General features: G+C 40.6%; 1 protein-coding gene and 1 pseudogene across 6 annotated transcripts in view; one reads left to right on the plus strand and one right to left on the minus strand.

Moving 5' to 3' along the window:
* PHKB (phosphorylase kinase regulatory subunit beta) overlaps window positions 1-18,224 on the plus strand; it is a 239,098-nt gene that overhangs the window by 98,231 nt on the left and 122,643 nt on the right. The gene's annotated exons all lie outside the window — the stretch shown is intronic.
* Window positions 7,626-13,182, minus strand: LOC129457620 (eukaryotic translation initiation factor 4B-like; annotated as a pseudogene).

An 18,224-nucleotide genomic window follows, 5' to 3' on the forward strand; every position in this document is an offset into this window, starting at 1 on the left:
TGTGGGAAAAGTGTAGTATCTGGGCCAGAGTGTACCGTTCCTCACAGCATAGTCCCTCACCACCTCCTTTGGCTAGGGGAGCGAGTTCCCTGAAGCCTTGCTTTTCCTGGGAAAGGCGACGCCCTACCCTGCTTCCACTATCTATCCAGTCCCAGTGAGATGAGCCGGATACCTCAGTTGGAAATGCAGAAATCACCTGCCTTCTGCATTGGTCTTGCTGGGAGCTGCAGACCAGAGCTGTTCCTATTTGGCCATCTTGCCAGACTCCTGACTTTTTTAGCTTTTTAAAGTGGTTTTATGTTCTATTCTCTTGACTTTTCTAATAAAGAAAGCCATCACTAAAATATCAGATAAATAACAATCATAGCACCACTTTACTCAGTTTAAGAGGCTTTCAGTGACCCTTTTATTCCATATCGTGCTTATTACTTAAAGTAACTACTTAGTCTTATTAAGTCATTTTTGATATTTTCATCATCAAACTATGATAGAAGCTACTGTCCAACCATTCTGCTTCATTTTATGTATCTTTGCCATACTGAACAATTCACGAATATTTTTTGAAACCATAGTACTGTGAAGTCCTTGTTCTTCTAGGAAATATGATTGGTAGCTCAGGGATTTAAAACAGTGTTAATGAGCAGAAGATTGTGAATTTAGTTCTCATGCCTGCCAGTTACTTTTGTGAATTCCATGGTAGGTGTGAAATTAAATAGACAGACCTATCTTTTCTATAAAAGCTTTGATTTATGCAACAAATCACTATCTCCCAAACAAATGTTGCTTTATTTTAGCTCTCTTCAGTGAATATTAGAATAAAGATGTTAAGGTACCATCTTGTAATAACCAAATCGGTAAATGTTCTATTGATATTATTCATCTACTATTAATATGTTCAATAGCTAATAATAGAATAATTTAGTTTCCTGAGAGTGTCTTGTACCATTAAAATATTTTAAATTTCTTGCAACAATATATATTGCCAACAATAGAAATTGCCATTAAAATGTAAGATCATGTTATGATTGTGTTTGGGTTTCTAAATAGCTTGCTGTTGCCAGAGATTTGAATAACTAGTGGATAATAAATTAACATATTTGTGAATTTTACTCTAGTTGAGATACAGTATTTGTTTCTTTTTGTTTTTTGTTTGTTTTTGTTTTTTTGAGACAGAGTCTCGCTCTGTTGCTCTGGCTGGAGTGCAGTGGTGCGATCTTGGCTCATTGCAACCTCTGCTCCCAGGTTCAAGCAAGTCTCCTGCCTCAACCTCTCTAGTAGCTGGGCATGTGCTACCAAGCCTGGGTAATTTTTGTATTTGTAGTAGAGACAGGGTTTCGCCATGTTGGCCAGGCTGGTCTTGAGCTCCTGACCTTAAGTGATCTTGCCCACCTTGGCCTCTCAAAGTGCTGGGATTATAGGCATGAGCCACCGTGCCCAGCCTTGTTTCTTTTAAAATGCCACATTTAGATGACAATTTCCAAATTCATCCCATAGCTATTTTTTTGTACCATTAAAGACAGAACCTTGGGTTGGCTACATTGTGTTTCTAAGTACTGAATTTCATATGTGTTTGCCCTTTGAATAAGTTATTTTCTCTTTACATTTCAAAATACTGTAAATATTTAATAAAATATGTACCTCATACTGTAGGAGGAAGTTTTATGGTATGACTGGGTTAACTGAATGTAAGTTTTTGTGCACTGGGGCCTAAGGGAGGTCCTGGGTCATCGGGAACACATTCTTAAGGAAGAAAGCAAGTTAACAATGAATGTTTTTACACAAACAGTCCACATATACAACCCCAAGGGACTTTTCTAACCCTTAGGGTCTAAGGCTCTAAAATTCTTGTTCAGATACTACCGTAATTTGGTTACTATTTTACAGTATGCAAAATTGTAATTGGCCTAATTGTTCTGGGTACATGGTAGAGTTTGCAATCTGACTTAGGTTTTTTTCCAGTTACCTATTGTTGCAAATAACCCCAAACTTAGAGGCATAAAAACAACAACAATCTTTTATTATTATTGTCTTACATTATTATTTATTTTTAAGATGGTAGACTGGGTTAAGCTAGGCAGTTTGTGCTCAGGGTCTCTAATGTGTTTGTCATCATTGTGACTGGGACTGGACTTATCTTGAAGGCTTTGTCACTCAGGTATCTGAGTGTTGACTAAGACCTTGGCAGGACCTGTCCACTGGAAGGCCTATGTGAAGTTTTTCCATATAGGCTTCCTCACAGCATGGTGGCTGGGTTCCAAGGCCCAGAATCCCAGGCAGAGAGTTAGGTGGGAGCTGTTTTCCTGTATATGACCTAGGCTCAGAAGTCATACAGTGTAAATTCCACCACATCCTATTTGTTACAGTCACTAAGGCCAGCCCATATTCTAGCAGGGGATATTAGACTCCATCTCTTGATGGGGAGGAGTGTCAAAGAATTTCAGACATGCTTTAAACCACCACAGGTCCTTCACTTGGATTTTATTCCTTTAGGTTCCAGCCCTTGTTATTTCTCTCTAAAACAACTTTGGACCTGCAAAGAGCCTGCTGCCATTAGTGTGCTAATACCATATGAATTGTCATGAAATTTGTTTAATCTGTGGAAGCAAGTACTTCCTTCACTGGCAGGGAACCTTCACTAGGTTCCCTAATCGCCAGGCTGCAGATTAGATTCATTAGGATAGTATCTTAAATCCAGATTATTGGCTCAATTATTCTTGAAAAATCAGGGTAAATTGGTCAGCATAGATTCTAGTAGGGTACAAAGTTTTCACCTAAGAGCAGAAGTAAGAATGGATTTTAAAGCCGCTCTGGGCTTGCTTCCTCATCTTAAAAGTAGAGGGGATTAACAAAAGAAGTGTAAGACTTGTATAGGTTCTTGTACTTGTATATTGAAAACTACAAAGAAATGTTGAGAGATATTAAAGGAGACCTAAATAAATGGAAAGACATCCTATGTTTATGTAATCTATGTGAAAAATGCAACTATCTTTTTTGCAGAAATTGATGAGCTGATTCTAAAATGCACATGGAAAGGTTAGGGAACCAGACTAGCCAAAACAACCTCGAAAAAGAACAAAATTGGACTCACACTTTTCAATTTCAAAACTTACTACAAAGCTACAATAATTAAAATAGTGTGGTTCTGGCATAAGGACAAGGAGATCGGCGAAACAGAATTAAGAGTACGGAAATAAACCCACACATCTGTAGTCAATCGATTTTCACGAACGTGCAAAGACAATTCAGGGGCAAAGGATAGTTGTCAACAAATAGTGCTGGGACAGCTGGATGTCCACATGCAGAGGAATGAATCTGGACCCCTATTTCACACCATATACAAAAATTAATATGAAATAGATCAAAGACCTATATGTAAGAGTTAAAAGTACAGAATTCTTTTTTACTCCAAAAATATATATATTTATTTTATATCAATTGAAAAGTAATAATACGATGTGATAGGGATGGAAAGAGAAGATAAATTTTGTGGGAAGATTTTTGCAAATATGTATATATGGTATAAGGAAAAGGAAAATGGGATGAGCTGGGATGTTGGAAGGTGCTCATTCAGTGTTCAGCTAAAAACAAGTGATTTAAAAACATGATCCATGGTGGTTGTCTTAGTTTAAGGTGCCACATGTTCATTCTTTTGCCAAGAAATTTACTTATTTTTGGAAAGAACCTGAGGATTTAATCCAAATTCAGCAAAATTCTGCAAACATTTTGGGAAAATTGTTCTCAGTGGAATACTTTAGAAAATGAAAGAAAAGGAAGAGTCAAATGTGACTATGGAGATTTGAATCTTCAGTAACTTGAAAAACAGTGGACAGGTAGCTGGGTGGACCCATTCCAGATGGGCCTGGGCATCATTCTACAGTTGTGATTTTCTTGTAAACCACCATGACTCTTACTGGCTTGGATTAAAGAGGTTGCTCTGTTTTCACTGAAGCCTTCTGGCTATTATCACAACTCTGAGTTCTTCCCAAAGAGGGAAGTGATGTCTTTTCCAAATATCATGAGGCAGTTTTCAATGAGAAATTATATAAGAGAAAACTTTTTTATGAATTCTCCTTTTTAAAATCAGAGTCATCACACTGGACTTTTTGTGAATGCATTTTCTAGTTTTGAGCTGCAGGAAGTAGACAGCTGAAGAATGCTTGGGGCTATACATGCTGATAAATTATAAGCTTTTATTTGATTGGATGAGGAATGTTCAATGTGTACACTCCAAAAAGGTATCTCAAGAGAACAACATTGGCTTTTGGCAGCTGGTCTAAAAGCCTCTGGATAGCAATTATTTTCTCCTTTTCATTCCCTTGATGAATACACCAAGCCATTCATCATAGAGATTGGATGAAAATATACTTCCTTGGATATTCTTTCATTTAAGAATGATGTTTCCAGAAGAATGGACTCATTGTCCAAGTTCACTTTATCTCCAGAATTTAGTTTCTCCTTTAGGGCTCGATATGATTTTATATTTGCCAATTTTCTGAAGATACCTTCTGTTGAGTGGCCCTTTTTGGTTGCTTTTTAAAAAGGCATATCCAGAGAGGGGTGGGTATGTTGTCATTCTCACAAACATCTGTGAGAGAAGCTCTAAAGAGCTGGCCTAGCTTTAAGGCTGGTAGAGTCATGCACAGGTTGTCCTGGCAAGTGTTAGACCCCTGCCAAAAGAAGGGCTCCTGAACGATGGAAGGAGAGATGGAGTTCCCTGTCCCTGTGGCAGGAGCATAGTGGCTTGAGGATGGCTCATTTTAATTCTGTAAGAATGCTCATGACCAATGAGTGGACATGGGGCCTTTTTCATGCCAGAAGTGACCCACAGCTGATAATCTTCAGAGCCCAAAATGTGGCCACGAAGTTCACCATGGGCCAGCCCAGGAGAAAGGACTTCCCAGTAGAGATGTGGCCGTTCCCCACTTTGTCCACATAGCTAGCTGTCCACAGGTTCGGCAGTATTTTATTTTTTATCTTAAAGGATTTCCTGCACTTGGTAGACAAAAGCAACACATTGCTGAACAAAAAGAGATGCAGCTTCTGCCTCCTCCAGCGTCTTTTGAGTTGAGAGTCAGCAGGGTGAGATCAGCACCCTCCAGTGATGTGGTTTTGTCATTGTGGGTGTCCATCTTGGAAAAAGGACTTTGCCTTAGTTAAAAATACATTATTGCTTAAAAATGCTAACAGTCATCTGAACCTTCAGTGAGTTGTAAACTTCTTGCTGATGGAAGGTCTTGCCTCAGTCTTGATGGCTGCTGACTGATCAGGCTGGTGGTTGCTGAAGATTGGAATGGCTGTGACAATTTCTCAAAATAAGACAACAATGAAGTTTGCCACATTGAAGGACTCTTCCTTTCACAATAGATTTCTCTGTAACACATGATGCTGTTTGATAGCATTATACCCACATTAGAACTTCTCTCAAAATCGGAGTCAGTCCTCCCAAACCCTGCCACTGCTTTGTCAGCTAAGTATGTGAAGTATTCTGAATCCTTTGTTGTCAACTCAGTAATATTCACAGCTGTTTACCAGGAGTAAATTTCATCTCAAGAACCACTTTCTTTGCTCATCCATAACAATCAATTCCTCATCCATTCAAGTTTCATCATGAGGTTACAGGAATTTAGTCTCATTTTATGGTCCACTTATAATTCTAGTTCTTTTGCTATTTCCACCACATCTGCTCACTCTTCTTCCATTGAAGTCTTGAACTCCTTACACTTATCCATGACAGTTGGAATCAGCTTCTTCCAAACTCCTGTTAATATTGACATTTTGACTTCCTCTCACGAATGTTGAATGTTCTTAGTGGCATCTAGAATGGCGAGGCTTTCCCTGATTTTCAATTTACTTTGCTCAAATCCATCAGAAGAATCACTATCTATGGCAGCTGTTGCCTTGCAAGACATTTCTTAAATAATAAAACTTGAAAGTAAAATTAATCCTTGATCCATGGACTGCAGAATGAATGTTGTGTTAGCAGAAATGAAAACATTAATCTCTTTGTGCATCTCCATTAGAGCTCTTGGATGACCAAGTATATTGTCAATAAGTAGTAATATTTTCAAGGGAATCATTTTTTTCTGAGCATTAGGTCTTACCAGTGGGCTTAAAATATTCAGGAAACCGTGCTGTAAAAAGATGTGCTGTCATTCAGACTTTGTTGTTCCATTTCTAGAGCACAGAGTAGGTTTCACATTCTTTCTTAATATTTGAACCCTACTTTCTTTTTCTTTTTTTCTTAAATTGTATTTCTATTTAGGGATACAAATGGTTTTTGGTTATATGGATGAATTTTATACTGAGGAAGTCTGGGCGTTAAGGGTACCCATCACCCAAATAATGTACATTGTACTCAGTAGGTAATTATTTATCCCTCAGCCCCCTCTCACCCTCCCATCTTCTGAGCCTCCAGTGTCCCCTATACTATTCTGTATGCCTTTGTATACCCTTCGTTTAGCTCCCACTTACAAGGGAGAAGATGTGGTATTTGGTTTTTCATTCTTGAGATACTTCACCTAGGATAAGGCCCCCAATTGCATCCACATTGCTGCAAAAGACATTATTTCCTTCCTTTTTTTTTTTTTTTTTGGCTGAGTAGCACTCCATGGTGTGTGTGTGTGTGTCTGTGTGTGTGTGTGTGTGTGTGTGTCACATTTTTTTAAATCCACTTATGGGTTGATAGGCACTTAAGTTGATTCCATGTCTTTATAATTTTGAATTGTGCTGTGATAAACATACACATGCAGGTATCTTTTTTATATGATGACTTTTTTTCCTTTGGTAGATACCCAGTGGTGGGATTGCTGGATCGAATGGTAGATCTACTTTTAGTTCTTGGAGAAATTTCCATACTGTCTTTCATAAATATCGTACTAACTTTCATTCCCATCAATAGTGTATAAGTGTTCCCTTTTCACTGCATCCACACCAACATCTGTTGTTTTTTGACTTTTTAATAATGGTAATTCTGGCTGGGGTAAGGAGGTATCTCACTGTGGTGTTAATATGCATTTCCCTGATGATTACTGACATTAGTGGCATTTTTTTTCATGTTGGTTGGCCATTTGTATATCTTTTGAGAAATGTCTGTTCTTGTCATTTGCCCACTTGTTAATGGGATTTTTCCTTTCTTGCTGATTTGCTTGAGTTCCTTATGGACTCTGTAGATACCCTGTAGTGGGATTGCTGGATCCATTGGTAGTTTAGTCACGTGTCATTTACAAGTTTTTGTTACATTTGCTTTTGGGGTCTTAGTCGTAAGTTCTTTGCCTAGGCCAGTGTCCAGAAGAGTTTTTCCAGGTTTTCTTCTAGAATTTTTATGATTTCAGGTTTTAGACTTATGTCTAATCCATCTTGAGTTAATTTTTTTATATAGTGAAAGATAGGGATCCAGTTTCATTCTTTGCATGTTGTTTTTCAATTTTCCCAGTACCATTTATTGAATAGAGTGTTCTTTCTCCAGTGTGTGTTTTTATGTGCTTTGCTAAAGATGAGTTGGTTTTAGGTATTTGGCTTATTTCTGGGCTGTTTATTCTGTTCCATTGGTCTGTGTGTCTTTTTTTTTTTTTTTTTTTCCAGGAGATGGTGAGTTTTATTTTGTCTTGTCTGGGTAGAGGTTTGATTTGCTCTCGAATGTTCCAGGGTGCAGAGAAAGTAGGAGAAAGCACAGGATGTTGAGGTCTATTCGGTGTAATCTTCTCCCTCGTTTTCATTTTCACCATCAACGGAGACAGCAGCATACTTGCTTGCAGAACTGAACTTGGAAGCTAGATTTTCCTCGGGTTTCTTTGGCTCAGGTTCAGATCTGGACTCTTGATCCTTTTTGCCATCTTTCCTATCTGACTCCGTCCAGTGGTCTTTGTTCTCTCTGTCTCCTGGACCATGGCTAGAGTTCCCAGTTTGGCTTTTGGGGACATTCATCCCATCTACTTTATTTTCATCTTTCCTTGCTGGTCCTTCCTCACATGGTTGAGCTGGAGCTACTTTTCCCCCACCACTTGTAGGGATTGCTGCTCTGTATCTGAGCTCTGTGATAGAGCAGGAGGGTTAGAACTTCACTTCACCCAAGCATTCTCCTTTGGTGGAGGGGCTGGCATTACCTTTAGGGGCTGATCAGGTTTGGGAGGTTTAGAAGTTGGAGAGTGACAGTCTTCCTTCTTACTGAGTGTTTCATTTTCTAGAGACTTCTCACTGTCCTTCGTGCATTTCTGCTGGATGTGGCAGAGGTCCCAGTCTGTGATGGCTCACTTCCTGTCCTCGACCGTTCCTGTTCCTGAGTTTCTTCACTTTGCCAGCTTGGGTGTCTCTCCCAAGGCCATCGTTCTAGTTTTGGCTCATCCAGCTGACGCTGCAACTTCTCTTGTTCCTTCTGTAGCTGTTCTACTTCTCTTTCTCTAGCAGCTGTGTCAATGGGCTTTGTTCCTCCAAAGATAGAAGCAGCTCGACTGGACTGGGAGGTACTAGCAGAGGAATCATCTTCCTTAGGAGTACTTTGAGGCTTTAGATTCAGTTTGGGTCTTTGGGGGGGACCTCTATCATCACGCCTGTAATCATCCCAAGAGTAATCATCTCTGGAGCTCTATGACCGATCATCCTGTCTGTTAGATCAGTCTTCATCGTGGTCCCCACCTCCTCTGTAGTCATCATCCCTGCGGTACCCACTGCCAAATGCTTTTCTGCCATTGCCTATCTGGGAATCATAGCGTCTATCATAGTCTCTGCTGCCTTTGTCATCATAGCGATCCCGGCTGCCATATCAATCCATATCCCTGTGTGTGCCATCCCAGTACTCATCACGATACCAGTCTGAATCATAACGATCTTGATACTTGTCTCCAAAGCTATCATCACCTCTTCTAGGTGAGTAGTCATCAAAGCTGTCTGTGGCAGGACGAGCCCTCCAGTCTGTATCTGTTTTGTCATAATCCCAGTTTCTATCATGGCCAGAAGAACGATCATTCCTGTCTTTATCCTGTGCTTGATCAGCAACGTCCACTCGAATTCTCCTGTTACCTAGAGACTCTTCATTGAGACTCAGGGCACTGAGCAGGGAATCCAGGTCCTCAAATTCAGCATAACCAAGACCTTTCAACTTCTGGATTGCTGGGTTCACGTGGTAAACGCACTGCACTGATATTTAGTCCTCTAAAGAATTCCTTAATGCACTCTTCTGTCACATCATAGGGTAGGTTCCCTAGAAAAGCAATGTAGGGTGACGATTTGGGAAGATGGCTCCAGTCGATATTGGGTTCCCAAGCAGCCCCTGGAGCAGTGGGAAGGATGGAACGGTCAATTGGAGGTGCCCTATACACATCTTCATCATTACTGTTCCAAGCTGTTGAAACATCTCCTTCCAGGTCATCTGTTTCATCAGCCCAGCTGACTGGTTTAGAAACATAGGTGCTTCCTCCACCAGTACCCCCATCCTCAGCCAGAAAGTCTGTTAGTCTTCTTATTCTTCTTTTACACTTAGTTCTTGAAGGTCAATAATGGGTCACACTGGAAACTGGTATTGTTGAGGCCGCCATGTTGGGAGAGGCTTTGTGTGTCTATTTTTGTACTGTTTTAGTTACTATAGCCTTGTAGTATAATTTTAAGTCAGGTAATGTGATGTCTCCAGATTTCTTCTTTTTGCTTTGGATTACTTTGACTATTCAGGATGGTTTTTGGTTGCATATGAACTTTAGGATTGTTTTTTTCTAAATCTGTGAAAAAATGACCTTAATATTTTGATAGGAGTTGCAGTGAATCTATAGATTGCTTTGGGAAGTATTGTCAGTTTCACAATATTGATTCTTCCAATCCCTGAGCATGGCATGTTTTTCCATTTGTATCATCTTTGATTTCTTTCGTCACTGTTTTGTAGTTCTTTTTTTCTTTCTTCGCAACTATTGTAAATAGGATTGAGTTATGGATTTGATTCTCAGCTTGTTCGTTATTAATACATAGCAGTGCTATGGATTTGTGTACTTTGATTTTGTAACCTGAGACATTACTGAATTTATAAAATCTGGGAGTCTTTAGAGTTTTCTAGGTATAAAATCAGAGATATAAACAGAGGTAGTTTGACTTCCCCTTTATTTCTTTCTTTTGCCTGATTGCTCTGGCTAGGACTTCCAGTGCTATGTTGAATAGAAGTAATGAAAGCAGGCATTCTTGTCTTGTTCTAGTTCTTAGGGGAAAGGCTTTCACTTTCACCTTCTCCCTATTCAATATGATGTTGGCTGTGGATTTGTCTTATTTTGGGTTTTGTAATTTTAAGGTATATTTCTTCTATGCCTAGTTTGTTCAGGGTTTTTATCATGAAGAGATGCTGGATTTTATTGAATGGTTTTTCTGCATCTTTTAAAATAATCGTATGGTTTCTGTTTTTAATTCTGTTTATGTGATGAGTCAATTTATTGACTTGCATTTGTTGAACCATCCTTATATCCCTGGGATGAAGCCCAGTTGATCAGATTGAATTATCTTTTCAACGTACTGTTGGATTCAGTTTGCTAGTATTTTATTGAGGCTTTTTGCATCTATATTTATTAGGAATGTTGGTCTGTAGTTCTTTTTTGTTGTTGTTATGTCCTTTCCTTGCTTTGGTATCAGGGTGATACCGACTTTGTAGAATGAGTGAGGGAGGATTCCCTCTTGCTCTGTCTTTTGGAATAGTTTTACTAGGATTGGTACCAGTTCTTTGAAATGTGTGGTAGAATTCAGCTGTGAATATGTCTGATCCTAGTCTTTATCTTGTTGGGAGATGTTTTGTTACTGATTCAATCTCACTCCTTATTACTGATCAGCTCAAGATTTCTTTATCTTTTTGATTCAAGCTTAGGAGGTTGTGTGTTTCTAGGAATCTATCCATTTCCTGTAGATTTTCTAGCACATAGAAATGTTCATAGTAGTCTTGCACGATCTTTTGTATTTCTGCAGTATCAGTTATAATGTCTGCATATTCATTTCTGATTCAGCTTGTTTGAATCTTCTCTCTTCTTTTCTTGATTAGCTAGTGGTCTGTCATTTTTGTTTATGTTTTCAAAGAACCAACCTGTTGTTTCATTGATCCTTTGTATTGTCTTTTGGTTTCAATTTCATTTAGTTCTACTCTGATCTCTGTTGTTTTTCTTCTGCTAGCTTTGGGTTTGGTTTGTTGTTTCTCTCGTTTCTTGAGGTGTGACATTATGTTGCCAATCTTTGATCTTTCTGTCTTTTTGATGTAGACATTTAGCATTATAAACTTTTTTCATAGCACTGCTTTTGCTGTATCCCAGGAATTTGGGTAACTTGTGTCACTGTTATTATTCATTTCAAAATTTTTAAAAATTTCATCTTGATTTTATTGTTGACTCAAAAATAATTCAGGAGCATATGGTTTAATTTTCATGTATTTGTATAGTTTTGAGAGTTCCCCTTAGAATTAATTTCTAGTTTTATTCTGCTGTAGTCTAAGAAGATACTTGGTATGATTTTGACTTTTTAAATTTATTGAGATTTGTGTTGTGTCCTATTGTATGGTCTATCTTTGAAAATGTTCCATGTGCTGATGAGAATGTATACCCTGCAGTTTTCAGGTAGAATGTTCTGTGAATGTCTGTTAGGTCCATTTGTTCTAGAGTCCAGTTTATGTCCAGTGTTTCTTTGTCGACATTCTACCTCAGCGATCTATGTAGTGCTGTCAATGAAGTGTTGAAGTCTCCCACTGTTATTGTCTTGCTGTCTACCTCTCTTCTTAGGTCTAGCAGAATTTGTTTGATGACTATGGGTGCTCCAGTGTTAGCTGCATATGTATTTAGAATTATTATATCTTCTTGTTGAATTGTTCTGTTATAATGTAATGACTTTCTTTGTCTTTTTATTTAAAGTCTGTTTTTTTCTCATATAAAATAGCTACTCCTGCTCTCTTTTGGCTTCCATTCACGTGTAATATATTTTTTTCCATATCTTTCCTTGACTCTACAAGAATCTTTATATAGGTTAGGTGGGTCTCTTGAAGGCAGCAGATGTTTGGTCTGTGTTTTTTAAAATCCATTCTGCCAATCTGTATCTTTTAAGTGGGGCACTACACCATTTACATTTGAAAATAGTATTGATATGGAGCTACTCTTGCAGTCATCATATTGATTGTTACCTAGTTGCTTTGTTTTCTTTATTGTGTTATTGTTATAAGCCCTTTCATTTATGTATGTGTCTATATATGTATTTATTTGTTGGGATGGAGTCACTCTGTCACCCAGGCTGGAGTACAGTGGCATGATCTTGGCTCACTACAACCTCTGCCTCCCAGGCTTAAGTGATCCTCCTACCTCAGCCTCCCGAGTAGCTGGGACTTACAGGTGCAAGCCACCATGCCCAGCTAATTTTTGTATTTTTAGTAAAGACGATGTTTCACCCATGTTGTCCAGGCTGTTCTTGAACTTCTGACCTCAAGTGATCCACCTGCCTTGGCCTCCCAAAGTGCTGATATTACAGGCATGAGCCACCATGCCTGGCCTAGCCCTTTCATTTAGATGTTTAGAACTCCACTGAGCATTTCTCATAGAGCTAGCCTACTGGTGACGGATTCCCTCAGCATTTGCTTTTCTTTGGAAGTCTTTATTTTGCCTTCATTTCTTAAACTTAGTTTTTCTCTATGCAGAATTCTTTTCTGACAGTTATTCTGTTTGAGGAGACTAAAGATAGGACCTGAATCCCTTCTGCCTTACAAGATTTCAGCTGAGAAGTTAGTCTGATAGTTTTTCCTTTATCATTTATTTGATGCTTTTATCTCACTGCTCTTAGAATTCTTGCCTTTGCATTGGCTTTAGATAGCCTGATGACCATATGCCTTGGTGATCTCCTTTTTTCAATGAATCTCCCAGGAGTTTTTTGAGCTTCTGGTATTTGGATGTCTAAATTTCTAGCAAGATTAGGAAAGTTTTTCTCAATTATCCCTTGAAGTAGGTTTTCTAAACTTTTTGCTTTTTCTTCTCCCTGAGGAACAACTTTGATTCTTAGATTTGGATGTTTTACATGGTCCCGTATTTCTTGGAGATTTTGTTTGTTTCTTTGTATTCTTTTTTCTTAATTTTTGTCTGACTGGTTTAATTTGAAAGCCTTGCCTTCAGACTCTGAAATTCTTTCTTCTACTTGATCTAGTCTGTTGTTAAAAATTTCCACTGCATTTTGTAACTCCCTAAATGAGTCCTTCATTTCCAGAAGTTCTGTTTTTTTTTTTTTTTAATATCGACTTCTCTAGAAAATTTCATTTATATCCTGTATTTTTTTTTTATTTCTTTGTATTGGTTTTCAACTTTCTCTTGGGTCTCATTGAATAACTTTATAATGAATATTTTGACTTCTTTATCTGGTATTTCAAAGATTTAATTTTGTTTTGGATCCGTTGCTGGAGAGTTAGTATGTATTGGGGAGGGGGTGGTATTGTAAATAAAACTTTTTTCATATTACCAGAATTATTTTTCTGGTTTCTTCCCATCTGGATAAACTATTTCTTGTTATTATTATTGAATTTACTTTTGATTTGACTGGGTTCTTTTTTTTTTTTCCCTTTAAGGATGTGACTTTAATGTGTGTCATTTGTAATCACCTAGCTTCAGCTCTGGGTGCTTTCAGTGGCAAAGTCTTTGTTGAGTTTCTTGGTTATAGAGAATCTGTGTGCGATGGCTTTCTCAGGTGCTGGTTTTAGTAGCAGTGTACTTAGTGTGTGGGAAGGTTCATTGTCTCCTGTGGGCCCAGAGTGGCAGAGGTCTCAGGAAGCTTATCTTGTTCCCCAGTAGTGTGCACTACTCTCCTCCCGAAGTCTTTTTTTCACTAGGGTAGAATAGTTCAGCCTTTAGGCCAGTAGGAGGCGCCCATGGGTGAAAGCCAGCTGCAGCTGAAGCAGGTGGTGGGTATATGCAGTACCCCAGTGGTGGACAAAAGTCTCAGCCTTGACAGAGGCAGCTGGGGTGGGGGTGCTCCCAGTGAAATGCACCGAGGTCTTCACCGTGGGAGGAGAGGGAGCCACCTCAGCTTCACTACCAGGCCAGCAGGAAAGCAACCTCCCTGTCGTCCCCCACCATCCCTATATTCTGGATATTTAGATCAGACAAGCACCTCTGTCCATCTGCAGGAACACTGACATTCCATATCCAGAGACAGTGGGACTCTATCTCTCATGAAATCCTGAGCCCAGAGGGCACTCCTCCCAAGGGGATGCAGTCACCCCAAAGTGCTTGAGAAAGTTCCTCCATAGGTCCACTCTCACTGAGCTCCTGTGGGAGAAGCCCCAGCTGTATCTGCATTGTTGAACAAGAGGGAGAGAAGCCCCTTTACAAGCACCGAGGCTCCTCCACTGCTAGGGTAGAACCTTAGTCTTTCCCCACGGAGTCCAGTACTGCACCTGTTCCTCTGCTGAAAGAAACTTCCCACAGGCAGGAAGTCGTGGTACTCAAGGTTCATATTTTGGTTTCTTTTGTCCCAAGGGGTGTTCCCTTTGTGTGGTGCACTCCCCGTTCCCATGGGAACGGTGATCTGTGCGGGCCAGACTACTGTGAATCCGGCTGCTTATCTGGGTTTAGCCGCCTCAGGGACTGCCACCATCCAGGCCTGTGCTGGAGAATCTCGGCAAGGGATATAGTCCTGGGGAAGACACAAGGGCTGAAGGTCCTCAAGCAAAAGAAATGATCACAGTGGGTGCACGCCCAGTATGTTGCCTGCTAGTACAGCTCAGGACCAGAGGGAAAGGGAGGGGACTTTGTGTGAGCAAGGACCCAAGAAGTCCCCAGATTGCAGTCCACTCCAGCATTTGGACTCATGAGGGCAGAGAAGCTCTCCTTGAGTTTGGATACCAGCAGTCAAAGGCTAGAGAATACCCTTTCCACAGAATACTAAATCTCTCAGGGTTTGATACTCTTCCAGCTTCTTGTTACTTTCTTTTGTGTGCGTGTTGTGGATTCTTCCAGTGAATTCTCCGATGGACTCTAGCCCTCTCCCTGTAACACTCTATTTGGGATGTGACTATTTATTTGTGATTTTGTTTCTTCCTTCTGAGGTGAATTGGTTACTAGCACCTATAGTCAGCCATCTGGAGAAGCTCTGGAGAAGCTCTTTAGTGCTTCAGGCTATGGACAGGTCTGCGGGATGTGTAATGGTTTGGGCCCCACTCTTAGCTCCAGAGGTGGGTGATGTTGGGTGGAGCTGGGCAAGGCTGACCTGTCCTCTCCTCTCATAAGGGCAGGTTCAAGCACCAACTCTGATGGTAGCAGTAGGGGAGTGGCATGGACTCTGTAAGATTTCTTTGGTTATAAGTAGCCTTAGTGCAGTGGCTTTCTCAATTGTCAGATATAGTAGTAATGTACTGGGTACATGAACAGGCCCAACGCCTCCTGAGCAGCCTGAGTGGTGTAATAGTGTTAGCTGAGGTCATGCAAAAGTTTTCTCCTTCCTGAGCACCGTGTTGTTATGTTAGCAGACATTGTAGAGGGCTGTGTCAGTTGACCTCCAACTACAATTTAGGGACTTGTTGAGGCCATTATCTTGCTCAGACAAGGTCCCTTCCCTTTTTGCCTGGTCCTAAGCTGTAGTAGAGGGTGCCATACTGGATGCATACCCATTGTGGAAGTTTGTTCTGCTCAAGTACCTTCAACCCTTGTGTCTTCTCATCACTAGATCCCTTGTAAACAGCCCCCAGCACCAGACTGGCTTGAGACAGCTGCACAGGATAGACAAATTCAGAAGAGCAGTAGGATTCACAGTGAAGTGGCACTAGCAGGAGAGAGCCAGCTGCAGTGGTGGCCTTGGGCATTTATACTTGGCTTATGTTACCCTGGGGAAACACTCATATCCCAGGCAATGGGCAGGGTCATGGAACTCCCTAAAGTCCCTGTCTGTGGCGTTAGGCTAGGGGCATAGCCTGTGGGGCCTGGATCAGGCAAGTCCTCACTCTGGCTCACCAGGTGTGGACTCAGGCTGTGACCCCAGTGGCGATCCGAGGGCAGTTCCCTGGCCACTGGGGTAATGCTCCACGGAGGAGCGGAACTGCCTCTGTCGCATAAAAGAATCCTCAGGGAGGAGAGAGGGGTAACCGGCAGCAGTGAGACCCACCCAGCTCTCACTTTCTTAACACATTGGGTCTCACACTCACAGACTTCTGGCAACAGCTGGGTCCCAGGCAGTCTGCACTCAGCATGCAAAACTGCCCCAGTTTGTAAGTCCTCCTGCCCAAGACAAAGACCAAGGCTTCCAGGCCACACCCCTTCCAGTTTGCCTGCAAAGCAGGGGCTCCCAGCACCTGCCTCTGTGGCAAAAGCCTGCTTCCTGCTTACCTCTCATTTCTGATCAATGTGGTTTATACCCACAGTAGATTAGATTGCTTATTTTAATTGGCAGCTTCTTCCAACCTGTGACCACTGTCTGAGTTAGCTGGCAGAATTCTGCGAGGTCCCTTATGAAGTAGGATCAGCAATGGCTTCCCTCCATCTCTGCTGGGGTGTGGGAGTGCACGCAAAACAATTTTTTTTTCTATTATATGTGGAGTCTTGCTGTGTTGCCCAAGCTGGATTGCAGTGGCGCGATCTTGGCTCACCGCAACCTCCACCTCCTGGGTCCAAGCAATTCTTCTGCCTCAGCCTCCTGAGTAGCTGAGATTACAGGCATGCACCACCACACCCAGCTAATTTTTGTATTTTTAGTAGAGACAGGGTTTCGCCATGTTGACCAGGCTGGTCTTGAACTCTTGACCTCAGGTGATCCACCCGCCTCAGCCTCCCAAAGTTCTGGGATTACAGGCATGAGCCATCACTTCTCATATGCACCTTGTGGCTCACCAAATCAGCACCATTGCTTGGTAGGGTTGAGACATTCCCCTGTGGTGTGGATTGCCCAGCTCCCCAGTGTGAATGTGTGTCACGGAGGCAGTCTCCCCCATTTCACACCCTGGAGACAGATTTTCACCTGACTCACCATGTAGGTTGCCACCCACAGCTTTCAAAGTGTCTGAAGTTTCTTTCATTTTTTTGTTGAGTTTCTGTGTTTCTTCTTGGATAAAAGTTTACAGCATAAATCTCTGCACGTTATTTTGCTCTTTCCAAGTGAGTGAGGCATGCTAACAAAGCCTCCAATCTGGAGCCTGGGTAGTTTATAAAGAAAAGAGATTTATTTGGCTCACAGTTTTGCAGGCTATATATACAAGAAGCTCAGGACAGAAGGCTAAGTGGAGCCGGAGTGTAGAAATCACATGACAAGAGAGGGAATAGTAGGTGCCGGGTTCTTTTCAACAACCACTTCTCACGGGAACTCAGACTAAGAAACTCACTCAATCCCATAGGAATGACACCAAGCCATTCATGAGGGATCTGCCTCCAGGATCCTGACACCTCCCACCTTGCCCCACCTCCAACATTGGGGATCAGATTTTAACAGGAGACTTGGCAGGATCAAACAAACCACATGCAAATCATAGCATATATCATCTGCAAAGATACAGTTTCATTTCTACCTTTCTAAGCTATATTCTTTTTATTTTCTTTTCTTGCCCTATTTTACCACGTAGAACTTCCAGTACTATGTTAGTCATGGTGAGAGCAGACATTTTTGTTTTGAGAGGGAGCATTCAGTTTTTCTTTCACCATCAAGTAGAGTTAGCTGTAGAATTTTTGTAAATCAAACTGCAGAATTTATACAAATGGCCAATAAGCATGTGAAAAAATGCTCAACATCACTAATCATCAGAGAAATGCAAATTAAAACCATAATGATATATTGTTACACCAGTCAGAATGGCTGTTATTAAAAAGTCAAAAACTAACATATTGGAAGGATTTGGAGAAAAGGGAACACTGATACATTGTTGGTGGGAATGTAAATTAGCACAACCTCTATGGAAAACAGTATGGAGGTTTCTCGAATAACTTAAAATAGCACTACCTTTTGATCTAGTAATCCCACTACTGGATATCTACCCAAAAGAAAGGAAATTATTATATCAAAAAGATACCTGTACTCATATGTTTATCGCAGCATAATTCACAATTGCAAAGATATGAATCAACTTACGTATTCATCAACAGATGATTGGATAAAGAAAATGTGTATATGTACACAAAGAGATACTGTTCAGCCATAAAATGAATGAAATAACATCTTTTTTAGCAACATGGATGACATTAGAGGCTATTATCTTTAGTAAAACTAACTCAGAAAGAGAGTCAAATACTACATACTCTCACTTAAAAGTGGGAGCTAAATAATGTGTA

Source organism: Symphalangus syndactylus, chromosome 11, assembly GCF_028878055.3.
Source record: "Symphalangus syndactylus isolate Jambi chromosome 11, NHGRI_mSymSyn1-v2.1_pri, whole genome shotgun sequence".
In the NCBI taxonomy this organism is placed as follows: domain Eukaryota; kingdom Metazoa; phylum Chordata; class Mammalia; order Primates; family Hylobatidae; genus Symphalangus; species Symphalangus syndactylus.